Genomic DNA, 15,613 nt, shown 5'->3' on the forward strand with positions numbered 1-15,613 from the left:
TATGGTATCTTCTATACCTGAGATTCTTTCTTTCATCTCTTGTATTCTGCTGGTGATGCTTGTATCTGTAGTTCCTGTTTGCCTACCTAGATTTTTTTTTATTTCCAGAATTATATCAGTTTTTCTTTATTGCTTCTATTTTCATTTTCAGATCTTGAACAATTTTATTTGTTTTCTTCAACTATTTGTTTTGCTTGACTCTCTTTAAGGGATTTATTCTTTTCCTCCTATTTTATTTTGTCTTTTCCTTGATTTCTTTAAGGGATTTATTCATTTCCTCTTCAAGAACCTCTATCATCTTCATAAAATGGTTTAAGAGCTTCATCTGTATTGGAATATCCAGGGTTTGTTGTAGTAAGATAGCTGAGCTCTGGGGGTGACATATTGCCTTGGCGGCTGTTGACTGTGTTCTTATGCTGCCTTGTAGGCATCTGGGGTTGGATAATTATATGACTGGGATGCCAAATTCTGAGTTTGTCTTTGTTAGATGGGTGGTTTGGTCCTTGGTTTCTGTTTCTTCTCTGGTTTTCTGGCAGAGTGGCCTGTTGTTGAGTAAAGGGTCTCCACCCAAGTTAGGGGCTGGACCTCTGATAGAGCAGCAGGTCCCTTCCATATTTGGGGACTGGGACATAGCAGGGAAGGGGTAATTGGGGATAGGTTGGGCTGGAACTGAGAGGGTGGGAGTTGTCTGCAAGTGGGCAGCCTACCTGTAGTTCAGGTGTGGCTTTCAGGTCCAGTAAGAGGCCTCTGCAGGCATTGTGGGCAGGGATCTGTTGAGAAGGAGCAGAAGGAGGTTGGGAGTGAGATGATCAGGCACTGAGAGAGCGGGTGCAGTCCATGGGCAGGTGGCCTATCTGGAGTTCTGGCTGTCACTTGAGTTCTGACCTCTGTCAGCCAGTGTGGCCTCTGGTGGGGCAAGAGGCTTCCATTGGAGGGAACCTCTGTCTTAAGACTGAGTTCTATTTGACTGTTTGTTTGGTTTTTTTTTTTTTAAGCTTCAGTCACGATATAAATTTAGTTTTTTGATATTAAATAAAAAGAGAACACTTTTCTGGGTGGTGATGACACATGCCTTTAATCCCAACACTAGGGAGGCAGAGCCAGGTGGATCTCTGTGAGTCCAAGGCCATCCTGGTCTACAAAGAGCCTTACAGATAAACTCTGTCTCAAAGAGAGGGAGAGAAAGAGAGCTTTTCATAGGACCCTGTCCACTCCACTAATGCCTGTCCAATTCAATCTGAACAGGCCCTTTCCTAGGCTAGCTTGAAAACCAACACCTCCTCTTACAAACAAAGCCAGCAGTCACACAGACAGCTTTGGCATACACATGCATTAATCTACCTTTAAAGAGAAGAAAGTTTTTACAGATGCTGAGACCTACAGCCAAACAGTGGGTGAAGCTTAATAAGTTTTGTGGGAAGGTGGGGGATGGATAGAGGGTCCTGGAGGAGACAGGAGCTCCACAAGAAGATGAACACAGCCAACTAACCAGGGCTCGGAGGGGCTCGTGGAGACTGAAGAACCATGCATGGACTGGACCTACAACCCCTACACAGATATAGCCAGTGGGCAACTTGGGCTTCATGTGGGTCCCCAAGTAAGGGGAGCAGGGGCTGCCTCTGACATGGACTCTGTTGCTTGCTTTTCGATGACTTCCCCCTGGCACGGCTGCCTTGCCAGGCCACAGGGGGAGGAGATGTGCTCAGTCCTAATGCAACTTGATAAGCTGGGGTGGGTTGGTGATGGAGAGGGGCTGGCTTTTCTGAGGAGTAGAGGAGAGGGGAGAGAGAAATAGGGAGGGAGGGTAGGGCTGGGAGGAGAGGAGGGGCGCCTACAATTGGGATGTAAAGTGAATATATTAATTTAAAATGTAAAAATTTTAAAAAGAAGCTTTCTAAATAAGTAAATATTCATTAAAAAAAAAAAAAGAAACCCTATCATTTGTGAGTACATGCATGAGCTTATGAAATGGGCCAAGCACAGAAAGGCAAACCCACAGGATCTCACTATCTCACTTAGATTAGGATTTGAGAAGTTAAACTTGTAGAAGCAAAGACGATGGAGGACAAGGCTTGGAATGCAGCTCAGCCAGTAGAGTATTTGCCTAGCATGCAATCCAAGCCTCAGACACACCGGGAATTCCAGCACTCAGGAGGTAGAAATAGGAGAATCAGAAGTTCAAGTTCATCCTTGGCCACATTGTGAGTTGGAAGCCAGTCGGGCTACATGGTCTTGTCTCATAAAACCCTTATATTTAATTTACTTAGGAGGAGTAAGTCTGGGACAGTGGTACACGCCTTAAATCCCAGTACCTTGGAGGCAGACACAGAAGGCCATTCTGGTCTACGTAGTAAGACCCTGTCTCAAACACAAATATTAACTGTAACTAGTTAATAAAATAAAACATTGCATTTCTGAATAGAAGGAGTAAATTTTTGTAAAGTAATTAATAAGATAATTAGCATTATTTGGCTACTTCACAATTTAGTCATTTTTCAAAACAGCATGTTGTATGCATATATTCAGTATATATACATATATATAATTTCATAATTTAAATAAATGAATAAAATACCTAAAATTGGATAAAATGGCAAAGTGAACATATGTGCTACAGTCTGTCAGACCCCAAGTGCCTTGAAAGTGACAGAAGAAATATTTTTAAATAATTAAATCTATAACAATGTTGGCAAAAACAAAAAGTATCCTTACCAGAAATTTTAATGAATTCCTGGAAATCAGGAAGGAATCAAGTCAGGTTTGTGGTAGAGGCACAAGAACAGGGTTCTGCCATCCAAGACAGTAACACTGAATGAAAACAGGAATGGCAGGATGGCCCACTGAGCACAGAATGTTTGGTAATGTGCAAAGTGCAAACTGTGTAAGAAGTACTTAAGAAACAATGAAGAGAGTTGGGCACACGCCTTTGACACAGTTCTCAGGAGGCAGAGGCAGGAGAATTACCGGCCAGCCAGGGCTACACAGTGAGAACCTGTCTGGAGGAGGAGGAGGGAGAAAGGAGGGGGAGAAAGAGGAGGAGGAGGAAAAAAAAGAGGAGGTGGAGGAGAAGAAGAGGAAGATGATGATGATTTTTATCTGGTTTTGCAAAAATTTTATCTTTAAGTGTGTGTGTGTGTGTGTGTGTGTGTGTGTGTCATGTGAATGTGTGAGTACAGTTGACCCTGGATGCTAGAAGAGTGTCTCCAATTCCTTGCAGCTGGAGTTATTGGAGGTTCTGAGCTATCTGTCCTGCATAGCTACAGGGAATGGCACTCTGGCCCTCTGCCAGTTCAGTTCAGTCTTAACCACTGAGTCATCTCTCCAGCCCCAGAATCTCCACCCAAGAATATAATATACATATATACACTCCACACTACAGGAAGGGTAGAAATGGGCACAGCATTCAGAATATGACTGGAAAATTGTAAATAAAGTCAAAGATGCATGTGCCTATCGCCCACAAGTTCAACACAAAATACTGTATATAGTAACTCACAACCATCTCTAACTCCAGCTCCAGGGAATCCAGCGCCCTCTTCCGGCTCCCACAGGCACCTGCACCCACATTCACTTACCCACACAGACATGTAATTAAAGAATCAGGGGGTGTTCATAGCAGCAGGATCAATGATAGCATCCTAGTTTGCTATCTACTGACATCATGAAACACTGACCAAAAGCAGCTTAAGGAGGAAAGGGTTTATTTCACCTTACAATGTAAGTTCACGGTGAAGGAAGTTAGAGCAACATCTCAAGGCAGGAACCTGGAGGTGCGAATTCAAGCAGAGACCATAGAGGGACGACACTGCTTGCTCCTAATAGCTCACTGAGCCTGCTTTTTATACAACCCAGGACCCACAATGGACTGTGGGCCTCCCACATCAAATCATTAACTAAGAAAACGCCCCAAGCCCGGCAGCGAGTCCACCCTGACACAGCCGCTGTGAAAACCCCCTCCACCTTTAATTACATTTCTGTGTGGATAAGTGAATGTGGGTGCAGGTGCCTGTGGAGGCCAGAAGATGGCGTTGGATTCCCCTGGAGCTGGAGTCACCCACAGCTCACCACCTCGGTCATGCTGTCCTTCCAGTACTCCAGCGTGTACAACGGCAAGACCTCCATAGAGGATTATCACGGACATAAAATCTGATCCATATGCCTGTCTGGAAGGCCCAGGCAGCAAGCAGACAAAGGCTTTTGTGGAGGCACAGAACAAGATTACAGTGCCATTTCTCGAGCAGTGTCCAACCAGAGGTTTATACAAGGAAAGAATGGCTGAACTGTAGGACTACCCCCGAGTACAGCTGCCACTTCAAGGAAGGAATGCAGTATTTTTATTTTTACAATACAGGTTTGCAGAATCAATGTGTGTTCTAGGTGCAAGACTCCTTAAAGGGGGAAGCCGGAGTGTTCCTGGACGCCAACACTCTGTTGGATGGTGGCACAGTAGATTCCAAGATTATGCCTTCAGCGAAGATGGTGAATACTTTGGCTATGGTCTGAGTGCCAGTGACTCAGACTGGGTAACGATCAAGTTCATGAAAGTTGATGATGCAAGGGAGCTTCCTGGTGTACTGGAGAGAGTCTAGTTTACCTGTATGGCCTGGACACACCACCGGAAGGGGACCGGCAGCAGGATGGGAAGAGCGATGGCACAGAGACATCCACCAGTCTCCACCAAAAGCTCCGTCACCACATCTTGGGGACGGACCAAAGATATTTTGTGTGCTGAGTTTCCCAATGAGGCTAAATGGATGGGAGGAAGTCGAGTTATCAGTTGATGGGGGCTATGTTTTCCTATCAGTCTGGGAGGGATGTGATCCAGGAAACCGATTGTGTGGTACTCTGACCTCCAGCAGGAATCCAATGGTATCACTGGAATCTTGAAGTGGGTAAAACTGATAGACAACTTTGAAGGAGAATATGACTACATAACCAACGAGGGGACAGTGTTCACATTCAAGACGGACCACAATTCCCCTGGTTATCGTCTGATCAACATCAACCTCATGGACCCTGAATAGTCTAAGTGGAGAGTGCTTGTTCCAGAGCACAAGAAAGATGCTTTACAGTGGGTGGCTTGTGTCAGCTCCAACTTCCTGGTCTTGTGACGAACATCCTGCAGCTCCACGACCTGATGACAGGTGCTCTCCTCAAGACCTTCCAGCTGGAGGTGAGCGGCATGGTGAGGTACAATGGGCGCAAGAAAGACTCGGAGATCTTCTACCAGTTGCATCCTTCTTGTCTCCACGTGTTATTTACCACCGTGATCTTACCAACAAGGAACTGGAACCCATGGTTTCCCGAGAGGTGACAGTGAAGGGAATGGATGTGTCCAATTGCCAGACAATCCAGGTTTTCTACCCTAGCAAAGATGGCACAAAGATTCCAATGTTTGCAGTTCATAAAAGGGGCATAAAGTTGGATGGCTCACAACCTGCTTTTTTTTTTTTAAATGGCTGTGGTAGCTTCAGCATCTCCATCACCCCAAACTACAGCATGTCCAAGCTCATTTTTGTGAGAGACGTGGGAGACAACCTCGCAGGGGCTAACATCAGAGGCAGTGGTGAATACAGAGACGTGGCACAAAGGTGGTATCTTGGCCAACAAACAAAACCGCTTTGATGACTTCCACTGCGCTGCTGAACATCCCACCAAGGAAGGTTACACATCTCCCAAGAGGCTCATAATCAGCGGAGGTTCCAAGGGAGACCTCCTAGTGGCTGCTTGTGCTTGCTCAGGTTGGAGTGATGGATTACTATTGGTCATGCCTGGACCACTGGCTACAGGTGCTCAGACAGTAAACAACACTTTGAATGGCTTCTCAAGCTTCCGGAGGCAGACAACATCCAGTGCCCGTCCGCGCTGCTCCTCACTGCTGACCACCAGACAGCCGGGTGGTCCCACTGCACTCTCTGAAGTTCATCACCAGTTTTCAATACCTCGTGGGCCGCAGTCGGAAGCAAAGCAACCCCCTGCTCATCCATGTGGACACCAAGGCTGACCAGAGAGCCAGGAAACTCACCGCAAAAGTGATGGAATAAGTCTCAGGTATGCTTGCACTCCTAGTGTGGTGCCTGAACATCAAGTGGATCCAGTAGAAGGGCCTTTTAGCTCCTCCCACCAGCCACAGAAAACTCAAGAGCTTTCATACCATCCTGACCAATGAAGCACTGGGCAGCACTGAGCCTCTGCTCACAGAGCCCCTGAGCAGAACTGCTGTGGGGATTTTATCTTTTCTAGGCTTCTCCTTTCTGGCAAGCCCTTGATGTTTTGGGTTTTATTTTGGGGAGTTTTTATCCACTCTATCCAGGCACATGTTTTAAAAAAAAAAAAAAAGGCGAGGGCTGGGGGGATATGTTTGGATAAGAAACTAAGGCCGGGTGTGGTGGTGCACGCCTTTAATCCCAGCACTTGGGAGGCAGAGGCAGGAGGATCTCTATGAGTTCGAGGTCAGCCTGGTCTACAAAGCGAGTCCGGGTCAGTCAAGGCTAAGACAGAGAGACCCTGTCTTGAGAAAAACAAAACAAAACAAAAGAAAGAAAGAAACTAAATGACAGTGGTCATGTGAATATTAGATCTCTGATACTAAGGGATCTAAGTGACAGTCATAGTTGGTCATTCTCAAATAGAATAGCTCAATGAAGTTACTTCTCCAAGCATGGCATATACCCTTAAATAAGTGGGAGACCTCAAAGGAGACTCCACGGCAATGCTAACAAATGCTATTTAAGAGCTGGGGAGGAGAAAAAAACAAAAAAATAAAAAATAATTTTAAAAAAGAGTTGGGGAGAAGAAAATAAAAAAGAAAATGCCCCCCCTTAAGCTTACCGATAGGATAATCTCAGGAAGTATTTTCTCAGTTGAGCTTCCCTTTTTCCAGATGATCTGGACTTTTGTCAATTTGCAAAAAACAAACAAACAAACAAACAAACTACCCAGAGACAGAGACAGACAGACAGAGACAGAGACAAAGTTTGAATGGCCCCATAAGCTCATAGGCACCTGCACTATTGGGAAGTGTGACTTTCTATTGTTGGAGGAAGTGTGTCACTAGGGATGGGCGTTGAGGTTTCAGAAGCCCAAGCCAGGCCCAGTGTCTCACTGCCTCTTCCTGCTGCCTGCAGATCCAGATGTAGAGCTCTCAGCTACTGGCTACAGTCCAGCTCTCAGCTACCGTCCAGCACCATGCCTGCCTGCCTGCCTGCCACCATGCTTCCCACCATAAAAACAGTGAGAGAAACAGGCCAGGCAACCGAAGTGCCCAGCACGGTCAGCCTCCGCTTTAGCAGCGCAGTCCCTCAGCTCCCCGGCTTCACCCAGGCCTACACGCTCCTCTGCTTCCCTCTGATTTCCAACGTTTTGTTTTTCTTCCTCCTCTCGAGTTTTGATGTTTTTTGTTTTGTTTAAACTATGCTTACAGGCGGCTCGGCTTTTACTCGTGCAGGGACATGTCTTGTTGTCCTTGAAGCGACAGCTTGTCTTTCCCCTCAAACGTCTTTGTCGCAATGCCTGATAAACTGTTTATTTTTCCTAACAGCTTTCCTTTTTAGCCTGAAAAACAAACATTAACCAAAACTTAGCCTCATTTCTCTGAATTCTAACTTGTGATGAAATCCCTGGTGCTGGAGCGCCGCCTGCTGGGCAACTGAGAATTATCAGGTAATGCTGCCTTTGCCTGAGCAGCCATTGAGTCCTTGATATAGGGTCTCCTGGTATAGCCCGCTCATGCACTCACACTCTCTCACTCTCTCACTCTCTCTCTCTCTCTCTCTCTCTCTCTCTCTCTCTCTCTCCTCTCTCCTCTCCTCTCTCTCCTCTCTTCTCTCTCTCTCTCTCACTCTCTCTCTCACTCTCTCTCTCCCTCCCTCCCTCCCTCCCTCTCTCTCTTGTCTTTCCTCCTCCTCCTCTGGGTAGCTGGTCAGTTTGCTCTACAAACTCTGTGTTTTGAATATCTATAACTTTCTGTAATTGTCTCCACCTGTTATATAAATAAGTTTCCTTGAGAGTTAAGGGCTACACTTATCTGCAGGTGTAAGGACAACTAGACTAGTTAAGGTTATGCTGTTTTAGTCAACTAGTGGCTGTAGGTTATCCTCCAAGACCCACGACTTCCCTAGCCTTGGGTAGTTGGCTAGGTTTCAGTACGAGGCATTATTTCTCTCTTGTTAAGCAGGTCTTAAGTCCAATTACAGAGCTCTAGGTTACCTCTAAAGACTGTGTGCCACTACTGCGCCCTGATGGTTATCCTGCCATGCTCCTCATAGCTCTGGTGCACAGGTACCACAGCTGGCTAGGGCTGGTGGGTGCGTCTCTCCTTCGGATGCCTGCATGGGGCTTTCTGGTACCAGGAAAGCCCGCCCACAAGGAGGAGGCTCTCAGGCCAGTTCTCAGAGCCCTGTATCAGACTTGAATGGTATCTTCAACAATAAGTGGTTATCTTCCACTTCCGGAGAACAACCAGGGGCTATGGTGACAGCTGGTAACGTTTCCGGAGTCTCCTGGACACCCCTGACCAACAGCTTGAAAGAAGCTTCTCACGTCTGGTGTTGGGACTTCCATTAGATGACCTTTGGCTCTCAGAGGGAACACCATCAGCCCAGATGGAAAGTTTCATGTAAACATACATGTCTATTCAGACCTGACTCACATTCCTTGAGATATTTCAGGCTGATAGTACTGTGACTCCTTACGGCCCCTTCAGGCATGACTACTGCTACTTGCATTCCTCCCTCCTTCCGTATTTACCTCCCTCCTCTCTCTCTAATTAGAACCGTCTATCATTCTCACTTTCTCTATCAGATCATAGACCCTACTATGCTCCTTTCCTTGCTTCCCCAGCCTCCATCCCAGCGATGGTCCCTTTTTTCCGTCCTCGTCTTGCAGGCACACCAGGATCCATGCTCACGTGTGAGGATCTGGAGCTAGGAGCCCCTGAGAGAGAACTAGTGACATCTGCCTTTCAGGGTCTGAGTTGGCTTGTTCAACATTGTCTTTTCCAGTTCTAGCCACTCTCCTGCAAGTCTTATAATTTCATTTTTCTCTACAGCTAAATAACTCTCTGTACTATATATGTACAACAACAAGTCCAGGGCCAGATGGAGTCACAGCCAAATTCTACCAAACTTTCAAAGAAGATGGGCAGCCAATTCTTCTTAAACTATTTAAAAAAGAAAACTTAGAAACAGAAACAGTACTCTCAAACTCCCTCTATGAAGCTTGTATTACTCTAATACCAAAACCAAGTTAAGACACAACAAAAACAAACAAAAATCGATAGACCAGCATCTCTGATGAACATAGATTCAAAAGTGCTCAATAAAATACTTGCAAAATGAATACAGATATACATCAAAAAAAAACTATCCACCATGACCAAGTTAGTTTTAACCCTGAAATGGTTCAATCAACAAGGTCAATACATGGAATAAATCACAGAAATGACTTTACAGGAAAAAAAATCACATGATCATCTCGGTGGTTACAGGAAAAACCCTTTGACAAAATCTAATATGCATTCATAATTAAATCCTAGAGGATGTAGTACCTTTGTTTGATTGGCAGCATGAGATAAGCAATTCAGAACACCAAGCCTTACATAGAACAGAAAGAAGGGTAATATATAAAATTCTGAACATACTAAATGCATATAACTGCTAAAACTAGACTTATTTATTTATTTATTTGGGTTTTTTGAACAGGGTTCCTCTGTGTAGCACTGGCTGTCCTAGAACATACACTTCCTCCCTCTCTTTGTGCTCCTCTCTCTCTCTCTCTCTCTCTCTCTCTCTCTCTCTCTCTCTCTCTCTCTCTCTCTCTCTCTCTCGACCAGGCTGTCCTCAAACTCAGAGATCTGTCTCCTGAGTGCTGGGAACAAAAGGCGTGCACCACCACCGCCCAGCTTGCTCTGCTGTGTTTTATGACAATGTCACTTTATGGGAGAAAACCAATCGTGAGTCCTGTGTCTTTAAGGCCCAGATGGCATCCACTTTGGACAGGCTTCCTTATAGCTTGCAATTCTGCTGTCTATGAGAAGGAAAGCAAGCAGAGCAAAACAAGTCTGAGACCAGTCAACAACAAGCACCTGCTTTTTAAAAAACGTGTTTCTTGGCTTTTTATACCATTTATTTTTATTTTACGTGTATGCCTGTTTTGTTTGCATATGTCTGTACACATGTGCCTGGGGTCCTCAGAGGCCGACAGAGCCCCCAGGAACTGGCATTAGGGATGGTTGTGAACCACTATGTGGGTCCCGAGACTCTAGTCCACATCCTCTGGAAGACACGCTCTTAACCACTGAGCTGACTTTCCAGCCCCCAAAATGCATATTTTTTATATATTAGCCTTACTTTTCATTAACAAAATTCATCCTTTGACAATTTCATCCACTTACAGAGTCCAATCCTCAGCACTGTCAACAGTCACAAAAAAATTACCTGCTTTCTAAGGTCTGAGTGTGAGTGTTTGAAAATGCTGACCTCTAGAATTCTGTCCCCTGAATGAAACAAGGCTAGTTTTTCCTTTCTTTTCATGAGGCCACAGAAAGACAGGACAAGGAAGTTCCTGAGGGAGGTCAATGTCAGCCTTTCTTATGGCCCCACAAAATCCACAGAAGTAGAGGGGACAACCCATGCCAGATTTCCTTGTAAAGTTCCACCACCGTAGCAAGTCTAGAAATGTGTATTTTGCACAAACAAATAATAACAACAACAACATTAACCTGGATGTGGTGCTTCATGCTTGAAGATACAGCACCCATCCAGGAGGCAGGAGAATTATTAGTTCAAGGCCTGCCTGGACTAATGTGAGTTATAGGCCTACGAGAAAGGCTTGGTCTCAAACAAACAAACAAAATGCAGGGTACTGCAGCCCCTACATGTAACCTCAGAGCTGGAAAACCAGACAGAGGATCCTGGAGGCTTGCTGGGCATCCTCTCTAGCCAAACCATCAGCTCACCAGGCTCCAGGATCAGTGAGAGAGCTTGTCTCAAAATATTAGGTCAAAGAAGAAGGAAAGGATCAGTGGGCTAGAGAGATGGCTCAGCAGTTAAGAGCACTTGGTTAACACACACACACACACACACACACACTTAATAATATAACCCTCATAAAAATATCAGTAATCCAACTCCATCAATAGTCAATACTTTTAAAGAACTGTATTGAGAAACTGTTAGGCACTTTAAAGACACCCAGAACTCTAAAACCAAAAAGGACCCAGATGCTTCTGCCTATGTAAACAGAAATGAGAATTCACAGTTATTGTATGACCATGCTTTCCAAGTGTTATGACCTGAACCAATTGCATCCTACCACCTAGGGTGGGGCAAAATGACACACACACACACACCTTTAATTCTAACACTGGGGAGGCAGAGGCAGGCAGGTCTCTGAATTCAAGATCAGCTTGGTCTACAGATTGAGTTCCAGGACTGTTGGGACTACACAGAGAAACCCTGTTTTTAAAAAACCAAAAGGAAGAAAAGAAAAGGGAAGGAAGGATGGAAGGAAGGAAGGAAGGAAGGAAGGAAGGAAGGAAGGAAGGAAGGGAGAGAGAGGGCGGGAAAGAGAGAGGGGCGGGGAGAAAGATCCTAATAGACAGCCTCAGGATGCTCTCACTGGGAGATAGGTCTTTGGGTAATTAAAAGTGGGATCACTTAGTAATGTCCCTGTAGGAAGACAAAGTTGGATCTAGTTTATATAAATGGCATGAAGGTAGGAAAGGATGCTGGTCTACAAGCCATGGAGAGATCTAGAATAGGACTCCCTCCAGCCCTGCACACGCCTTGCCTCCAACAGTCAGCCTCCCAGATACAAGAGCATTAACCTCAGTTGTTTTAAGCCTCCAAGTCTAGGGTCCTATTACAGAAGTCTCAACAAACTAAGAAGTGTATTCTATCAGAGCAGAATTCACTGGTCGGAACCACCTGGAGGACTTGTTAAGACCAGGTGCCAGCCCCATCCCAGCCTCCCTTGAGGGGTTTGACAGTGGGCTCTAGAACCTGCGCTTCCGACCAGGTGAAGCTGAGTGGCAGCTGAAAGAGCACCTTTGAGAATTGATGGTCTGGGATGAACAAGGGTAGAATGGCATCTGGCACCCTTGCTAAGAGCCCTCACGTGTCCCAGGCCTAAGACTCCAATAGAAAGGATGCCAAGTCGCACTCACATGCAGGTGTCCCCATTCACCAATGCTAGAAAGCTATCTTGTCCATTCCTGAAATGTGGCCAATGAATGGGTGGCCTAGCTTCTGTTGAGTTAGGCCAATAGCTCTTAACTGAAGAAAGGCAGAAGAATGGGGGAAAAAATGTTCTCTCCTATGCAGTCAAATCCTCCCAACTGTAAGTGGGACCATGAACTAAATAAGCACAGCTGAAAAGAAGTGTGACTAACCAATCGTTACATGAAAAATATCAAACATCTTCAGCTAGAGATTTCATCTTACCCCAATCAGAAGTGACTATCACCAAAACCAAAAAATAACAAGCTCTAGCATGGATCCAAGAAGGAAACGGGTTGAAAGTAGAAGTGCCCTTAAAATACACTCTAAAGAATAGCAGAAAGCATACAAGAGACACCCGCACATCCATGGTGACAGTCACCACAGCCAACTCACTGAACAAGCCTGGGTGTCCATCTGAACAGAAAGACCACATAGAGAGCACTCTTGGGGTCTACCTAACTCTGCCTCCTGAGTGCTAGAACTAAAGGTATGCACCAGGCCCACAGGGAAGTAGTAATGTAGTTATAAATGACCAAGAGACATATGAAAAGTAGTCAACATCTTTAGTTGTGAGTGAAATACAAACCCAAACTGAGATGTCCTCTCACCCCCACTTAGAATGGCCCTTACGAAAACAGATACACATATACATATTCTCTCTCTCTCTCTCTCTCTCTCTCTCTCTCTCTCTCTCTCTCTCTCTCTCTCTCTCTCTCATAGAGCAAGAGTTTTGTTTTCTCTCATGGGAAGGATTGGGGGAGGGAAACCAAAGTAGAAGGGGAACTATTGGGGAAATCAAAGGGACTGAGTGCTGGGGAGGAACAAGGACAAAAGCTTAGTAGTGGAATTAACATGATCAACACACATCAGACGCACGTATAAAAACGTCACCATGAAAGCCAACATTGTGCGCTATCGGTAGACACAAACAAAAGTATGAAAACAGGAATGAGGTGATGAAGCGATTGACAGCAGGTGCTTTCCACTTTGGAAACTACCCAACTTGCCTTTAACTGTAGAATCTAAAGCAGGAAGTGAAATGGCAGTCGCAGGTGAAAACATACAAGCAGAGCAAACAGGAGGGCAAGGACTGCAGCATTTAAAGACAAGCACTCAGAGAAAACTAAGAAAGAAAGAGTGCGGCTTCTTTTGTCGCTGTGATAAAACACTGTGACCAAATACAGTTTGGGAAGGAGGGGTTCTTCCACTTCCACTTCCAGGTCAGTCCATCACTGAGGTCACGATGGGAAACAGATGCAGGAACCGTGGAAGAACGCTGCTTGCTGCCTGGCTCCTGCTCTTATTGAACCCTGAGCCAGCAATGGCCACAGTGGGTGGGGCTCCCCTTCCACATCAGTGACCAGTCAAGACAATCCCTTGTAAACATGCCCACAGACCATGTGGTCCGGGCAATCCTTCCATTTAGATTCCCTAAGTTGCTGCTGAGGCTAAGTAGGTCCTTCCATTACCTCAGAGACTCCAGGAGGAAAAATGGGTGGCAAGACCATATTCATTTATTTGATTTCTAATTGAGTCTTTTAAACACAGATCCCAAAGTGCAATAATGTTCATTAGAATATACAGACGATGCTTGCTGAGCACCGTAGTGCACACCTTTAATGCACTGCATCAATTGCCTTAATAACACCTTTAATGCCAGCACTTGAAAGACAGAAGTGGGAAGACCTCTAATTCAAGGTCAGTCTGATCGATAAAACAGGTTCTAGACCGGCCACAGCTACCCAGAGAAACTCTGTCTCAAAAACAAAGGAGGGAGGCATACACACATAATGGTGGTGGCGGGATGACAGAGACAGACAGACAATGCTGAGTGGTTCACATTCTGGGCACAGCCTCTGCAGAGGCACTGAGTTTCCTGGAGAACTCTCGGGCTTACCTACACAGTGTTGCAATCACTGATGTGATACGTTGGCGTCTGGAATTCAGAACCCCTCTGGCATAAACAGCCAGTCTGACATGGCCACAGGACCACGTGCTGGAGCTGCTTCTTCACCTAGGACTCAAGAGTAATCAAACAAAACAAGCTCTTTTTTAACTATTCTTTTATGTGTGCATGTCTGCGTGTATGGGCACACCTGGAGCCCATAGAGGCCAGAAGAGGTCACGGGATCACTTGGAACTAGTTACAGACAACTATGAGCCGCCAGGTGGTGCTGGGAACAGAACCTGGGTCCTCCGCAAGAGCAGTAAGCGCTCTTAACTGCTAAATCATCTCTGTAGCCCCAAAAAACAAATGTTAGTGGGTTTGAAATGAGGTCCAATCAAGGAGAAATCCCATCCATTTTGTTTTCTCTCAATCACATACTTATTTGGAGCACAGTGTTATTAACTATGCACATGCAGAAAAAAGAAAACTGCAAATGTGTCCAATAATATACAAACATTATTAAGATCTAGAATAACATACAAAGTGAATATAAGGTTAAAATTTTTCATTTTTCTCATAAAAGTGCTTTCCAAAGAAAAAAGGTAAGGGCTCTATTTTCCTATATTCCTTTAAGTAATTTAGCCTTTCCTCTTTAAGGGCCTCTACTTGTTTCATTGAAGGGGCTTACAGCGACTGAAGCATCACCCAAGGGCCATGCATGAGCTGGACCTAGCCAATGGGCAGCTCAGGCTTCATGTGGGTCCTCTAGAAAGGGGGGATGTCTCTGACATGGACTCTGTTGCTTGCTTTTTAATCACTTCCCCCTGGCAGGGCTGCCTCACCGAGCCACAGGAAATGAGGACGCACTCAGTCCTGATGAGACTTCATGAGCTGGGTTGGTAGGGTGGCTCCCCCTTTCTGAAGAATCAGGGAGAGGGGATAGGGGAAAGCTAGGGAGGGTGGGACCAGGAGGAGAGGAAGGAGGGAGCTACGATCAGGATGTAAAGTGAATAAATAAATCAATTATAAAAATACAGGAGAATTAGTGGATAAAGTTTAGTTGGCATGCAACCTATTAAGCCCTTCTTAAAAAACTGGAGTGATAGCTTGAAGGTTAAGAGCACTGACTGCTCTTCCAGACAAAGGTCATGAGTTCAATTCCCAACAAGCATATGATGGCTCATAACTGTCTAAAATAGAATCTGGTGCCCTCTTCTGGCATGTAGGTATACATGCAGGCAGAATACTGTATGTATAATAAATAATTTTTTTTTAAAGACTCATAATACTAATTAGAGAGCAGGACATACAAACATTTGTAGCCCTGCATATGGTTGTTTCTTAATCAAGGAGCACTTTGGCAACCTGCCATCAATCAATGCCCTCACTGCAGCAAAGGCCGCCTCTCTCGGCAGCTTGAGGAAGTCTTGCTGAAGCACTCCACCCACATTGTCTCTCACCACCTCCTCAGAAGAAGACCTTAGCCGACCAAGCAGTGGCTACT

The 15,613-nt window shown here is 45.3% G+C and overlaps 1 pseudogene; it reads left to right on the forward strand.

The window, feature by feature from the left end:
• The first annotated feature begins 4,075 nt into the window (after positions 1 to 4,075).
• Positions 4,076 to 6,101, forward strand: LOC127187035 (prolyl endopeptidase-like; annotated as a pseudogene).
• Positions 6,102 to 15,613: the final 9,512 nt, after the last annotated feature.

The sequence above is a fragment of the Acomys russatus genome, chromosome 3 (genome assembly GCF_903995435.1).
Source record: "Acomys russatus chromosome 3, mAcoRus1.1, whole genome shotgun sequence".
Taxonomy (NCBI): Eukaryota; Metazoa; Chordata; class Mammalia; order Rodentia; family Muridae; genus Acomys; species Acomys russatus.